Here is a 6,252-nt window from a genome sequence, read left to right as displayed (position 1 = left end):
GCCGTATCCTCATCAACAGGTAACTGCTGATAAGCTTGGGCTGGATCCAATTTCCCAAAAACCTTAGAACCTGCAAGAATGGCTAACAACTGGGACTGGATATGCATGCTGCTGCAGGGCCTTATTAATAGTGCATTTGTAATCAGCACAAATCCTTACATCCCCATGCCCACACCCTGAACAGGGACATGATTTCCTTGAAAATCTGTAAGCAATAACCCAGCAGATTCCAACCGGGGACCATTTTGGGGGCAAAGGCGCTTAAGGGTATCCATAGAGATGATGGAAAGTGCGGACCCCGAATCTACCTCCATTTTACAAGGGGACCCTTGAATCTCCACCATCACATGTATTTTTTCTCTAGTGGTCAACTTAATACTCTGAACAGGATAAATGGAAGTAGTATAAAGCTCAGACCCTTGATGGATTTCCCTACTACCACCCCCTACTACCAAGGGAATCCCCCCTGCTGGCTTACTGCGACAAACTCCCACTAAACGTCCCCATTTAGACAATTTTTACATTTAAAATTCCTATAACGACCGTTCTGACGTTCATGTGCTTCCCCACAGCTTGCACAAAACCCTTGAGTAGGCGTCTCAGGAAGCTGGTACTCTTTGATGGTTACTCCGTCTCAGTCCTTCTCGATGAATTTGTAGCACCTCTCCCCATCTGCCCCTTCAGAAGCAGCCTCCTCACAATGATTTACAGCTGGTTTAGGGGAGGGACGTAATTGTTCTGCAATGCCCTCTGCTTTTTTGAAAGACAAAGCTTCTTTGAGAGCTCCTTGGAAGGTCAACTCCTCCTTTGCAAATAATTTCTGCTGCAGTTTTATATCTCTTAAGCCACAACAAAATTTATCAAGGAGTGACTCCTCCAGGTTATGGAACTCACACCTCCGTGCCAACTGACGAAGAGCAGCAACAAACACAGGGATGGACTCCCCAGCTGCCTGCTCTCTTTTGTAGAAGGCGTGACGCCGTGCAATCTGAGAGGGTAGAGGTGAAAAATGGCTTTTTAAAAGAGTCATAATGTCTTTATAGGAAGTAGTCCTTAATTCATTTGGTGCCACCAGACTTTGAGCAATTTCAAATGTGGCAGCCCCACAAACACTTAGCAGAGTTGCCCTTTTCAAAGCAGCCTCAGTAATCCCTCTTGCTTCTAAAAAAAATTCCAAACGTTCTGCATAATTATCCCACAGTTCAGGGAATGCAGGGTCAAATACCTCCATCTGTCCTTGAACGGCCATCGTTATCGCTTGTCATAATTCCAGTCGCTCAGACTGAATCATCGCCAGTGTTATATAGTGGGTCTTACGCATCAGTAGACTTGAATAAAAGTTCCATCATGGTTTATTCATATCCCAAAACGAGTTAAAATCACACCCACACATACACAAATATCCCAGATATATATACAACTCCACCCAACATACACCTGTTGCTTTTCCCACAGGTGATAATACTCACATACATAACAGTCCTGAGTCACGTGGGGCTGCGCGACTCTCCCAAGAGAAGCTGCCCCATCAGTCCAGGAGGTGCCAGAGGAGGGTGGGGAGCTGCTCAGCCTGGCTGCTGCTCAGGACGAGCCAGAGGCGGGCGGAGAGGAAGAGCTGGTCACCCGGTGGGGCATTTCGCGGATGCCAAGTCTGGAATACGCCCGGAAAACGGGAATTGGGTTTGCAGCAGCCTCGGTGCGGGAAAGGGTGAGGGACAATCGCAGGCGTTGCACTGCCAGAGGCAGGTGCACGAAACAATGGGATTGAATGGGAACAATTCCCATTGAACAAGGGGAACATTGTGTGGAATGAGATGACAGGCTGTGCAATGTGCATTCCACATTGTGTGGAATGAGATGGCAGGGTTGTGCAGAAAAGACTGGGAGGGTCTCCCCCACGTGGAGCTGAACAGCCGTGCAGGCCGGCCAGACCGGGCTTCGCAGAGCCCCTTGCCGCTATTTGCGTTCTCCAAACATGGATCTGAGCAGATGTTGCAACGGAAGTCAGACTGCAGAGAAAAGCGTGTTCTCCTGTGAATGTTTCATCTGTAATATGTTGTGGAATTATTATTCTGTTGTAGGGCTCAGATACTTGCTCAGTGATTGTGATCTGCAGATAATTGTATTTGTACAGTAATAAAACAGTCTAATATAAAGACAGTGGGGGAGGAAAAGGTTCAGAGAAAAAGGCAGGCTGGCAGTAATGCCACAAGCAGCCACTGAGGGGCAGCAGCAGATAGCTGGAGAAAATGGGTCTGGTCCTGAGACAAGTGCTGTCTTCCCTTTCCCCACAGACCCCCTTTCTTGAATCTCAGGCCACAGTCCAACCTGGAAATCTTCTTGAGGCGAGGCTGGCTCCGTGGGACTCTGGAAGAGAAAACCAGCCCTTTGGTCAGGGGGTGCAACCCTTTCAGCTGGCCACAGAAGGAGCAGCAATGCTGTCCTGCTGCAAGACATCGCCAGTCCTTGTCACAGTTCTGAGTCCCATGGATTGAATGTACATTTAGGGCTCCGTGGGATGGTCTTCAGCCAGGTGTCCCTACAGCCAGGCCCCAGCACCTTACTACCGGGGCCTCCCACATCCTCAGGCTTCAGCAAGACAATCTGGACAGGGAAGTGCCAGGCTGGGTGCACTCAGGTGGCCTTACCTGGATGGGAGCAGTGAGTCCCTTGGGCCCCATAAATCAATGGGCTCCAAGCCAACCCAAGCCAGGTAGTCTGGGCAACCAGCCAGAGTGAGTTTCATGTCCCTCCTAAGTCTGAACTAAAAGTCTCAGCTCCAGACATTGTGATGATGCTTCACTTTCTTGGCCACATCTTCAGAAGAAGACTATCTCATTTCAAAAGGGTCTTCAAAGCTCCAGAATCTTCAGCTGCCAGGTGCCCATTGTTTGAACTTTGTGAACAACCAGTCTGACCAACATTACACACACACACCCCTGTGGACCCCAATCCAACTAGTCATTTCTCCCATTCTCCTTGGATAGCATTGAACCCTTTATTAATTTAATGAAATTAAATTTTTCCAGCAGCTGGTGGGGAAAACAAAAATAGACCATGAAAATATATCAGAGCTGATAAGGGTTTGGTTAGGAAGCTGATTTGTCTCCTATACGAGGAGATGCACAGCTCAAGCCTATGCATGTCTATTCAGAAGTTAGTCCCATTAGAGTCAATGGGGCTTACTCCCAGGAAAGTGTGGATAGGATTGGGCTGGCAATCACTTCATCAATGGCTGATAAGTATTCCCTTCAAATAGCAAGATTCATCACTTTAAAAATACAGCCTTTCCTCTTCAGTCAAACAAGATTAATAAATCACTTTAAAAATAGTACTCTTTTTCTGCTCCTGGCCAAGTAAAGTGTGTGCTTATCTTCCCCCCCCCCCCCCGCCCCTCACCTTTGCCAACTGCATGGAAGCAACTTTAAGCATCCTGATGACTGGTAAAATAGGAAGTGTTTTATTTGGGGAGGGGGAAGAAAGCGGGAAGGTTTGGAGCTCGAAAGGGGGGAGTGGAAGAGGGAGGGGGGTTGAAAAGTGAGATTTCACTTTGATGAGAAGCGATCCCAGGCTGGGAACTAGGAACCAACCAGACAAGGATCAGCGAGGGTTAAGGACTGCAAGCTGAGCATGCTTGGTACTTGCCAGAAGGGGGTTGGAGTCAAAGAGCTTTGGAAACAACATGCAGCGAACACAGAAGACAGCAAGCTTGGAGTGGAGGGAGAAGAGGGCAGGGCGGCAGCAGTCACTCTCACAGCTGAGCAACTCCCGTTTCTTCTGCTTTAAAAAAAACGCAGACGACGGGCAGAAGATGGGCTCGTATTCTGCCCAGGGATGTGACTGTATTGCTGCGAGAGGACATCCCGCACCTCCCCTTTGAGTTCCTGGCGCCTCCCTAAAGAGCTGCGCCACACAGTTTGAATAACACTGATAGAGGCTGATGGGTTCTGAGCTGTCTGTGACAGATCAGGAGAGGGATCTTGGGGTGGTGGTGAACAGGTCGATGAAAGTGTCGACCCAATGTGCGGCGGCAGTGAAGAAGGCCAATTCTATGCTTGGGATCATTAGAAAAGGTATCAAGAACAAAACTGCTAATATTATGATGCCGTTGTACAAATGGTAAGGGCACACCTGGAGTAGTGTGTCCAGTTCTGGTCGCTGCATCTCAAAAAGGATATAGTGGAAATGGAAAAGGTGCAGAAGAGGGCTTGGGATAATTAGAAAAGGTATTCAGAACAAAACAGGCAATATTGTAATGCCGTTGTACAAATCGATGGTAAGGCCACACCTGGAGTATTCTATCCAGTTCTGGTTGCCGCATCTCAAAAAAGACATAGTGGAAATGGAAAAGGTGCAGAAGAAAGCAACCAAAATGATTACAGCGCTGGGGAACCTTCCTTATGAGCAAAGGTTGCAGCGTTTGGGCCTCTTCAGTCTAGAAAGGAGGCGCCTGGGGGGCATTATTGAGGCATACAAAATTATGCATGGGAAGGATAGAGAGATGCTCTCTCTCACAAAACAACAGAACCAGGAGACATCTGCTAAAACCGAGTGTTGGGAGAGTTAGGACAGACAAAAGAAAGTATTTCTTTACCCAGCGTGTAATTGGTCTGTGGAACCCCTTGCCACAGGAAGCAATGATGGCATCTTGCCTAGGTGCCTTTAAGAGGAGATTGGACAAATTTCTGAAGAAGAAGTTCATCACAGGTTGCAAGTCAAGGTAGGTCTGGGCAAGCTCCTGTTTTGAGATATGCTGCCTCTGAGTGCCAGATGCAGGGGAGGGCACCAGGACGCAGGTTGTGTCTGTTGTCTTATTTGTTCACTGAAGCATTTGGTGGGCCGCTGTGAGACACAGGAAGCTGGACTAGAGGGGCCTCTGGCCTTTTCCAGCGGGGCTCTTCTTAGTTCCTATGCAGAAGTTAAATGGGGATGGATTGTCAGCACCTCACTGAACACTGGAGCAGTTCATCGAGCAGCCTGTGAAGCAGCACTTCTCTGGACCTTGACACTCGGCGTCGTGGCTGCAAGTATCCTTGCAAGGCTGGGCCTTCCTCTGTGGCTGCTTCCTGGGGCACTTCCCAGGTTTTTCTGGAAGGGGAAAGAAGCAAGGGTCTGATTTGGGCACTGTCAAGGCCGGAGTAGCCAGGGCAGAGCACACTGGCTGCAGCCTTCATAGGACTAGAGAGCAGGGCTGACCTTGCTGACGTGGAGTGGCAACCTTGAAGGACAGAGAACAGACAAGCCCTCAGTCCTCTCTGGCCTGTCAGTCCACTGGGGGCTCTGATTCTCTTCGGCTTGCTGAGAGCACACCAGAAGAGGACTGGGGCAGCAACGGCTCCTGACTCCCTCCAGTGCTGCTAGCGGGAGAAAGACACCAAGCTGCCACCTGATTGCTTCTCCCTCCACCCCGGTGCTTATTATTATTATTATTATTATTATTATTATTATTATTATTATTATTATTATTATTATTATTATTATTATTATTAATTTATACCCCGCCTTTTTGCCCAACGGGCACACAAGGCGGCTTACAACACTTTAAAAAATACAACATTAAAAACAATCATTAACAACAATTTGCAATAATTAAAAAATCTAAAAACAAACAAATCCCGTGGATTTTCATATAAAAGCAAGAACGCCAGCCAGCCTGTCAACAATTAAAAGTTTTTTGAAATAAAAAGGTCTTCAGTCCACACCGAAACGTTAGCAACGAGGGAGCAGTTCTCAGTTCTAAGGGGAGGGTATTCCACAGTTCGGGAGCCACCACCCTGAAGGCCCTCTTCCTGGCCGCTGCCCCTCTCACATCTCTTGGTGGCGGCACAGTCAAAAGGGCCCCCCCAGATTATCTAAGAGCACGGGCAGGATTGTAGGGAAGGAGGCGGTCCCTCAAATACCCCGGACCCGAGCCGTAAAGGGCTTTAAAAGTCAAAACTAGCACCTTGAATTGGGCCGGAACAGAACCGGCAGCCAGTGTAGCCGCCGGAGCAACGGCTCGACAGAGTCAAACTGACGTGCCCCAGCAACCACATGAGCAGCCGCTTTCTGTACTATTGTAATTTCTGGACCGCCTTCAAAGGCAGCCCCACGTAGAGCGCATTGCAATAATCTAATCTAGATGTCACTAGGGCATGGGTTACTGTGGCCAGGTCCATGCAGCTCAGGTACGGTCGCAGCTGGCGAATCAGCCGAAGCTGAGCAAAGGCTCCCCTGGCCACTGCCGCCACCTGGGACTCCAGGAGCAGCTGA

The sequence above is a fragment of the Tiliqua scincoides genome, chromosome 4 (genome assembly GCF_035046505.1).
Source record: "Tiliqua scincoides isolate rTilSci1 chromosome 4, rTilSci1.hap2, whole genome shotgun sequence".
NCBI classification, from domain to species: Eukaryota; Metazoa; Chordata; class Lepidosauria; order Squamata; family Scincidae; genus Tiliqua; species Tiliqua scincoides.
The sequence above is the reverse complement of the archived record's forward strand: the minus strand, read 5'-3'. Positions refer to the sequence as shown.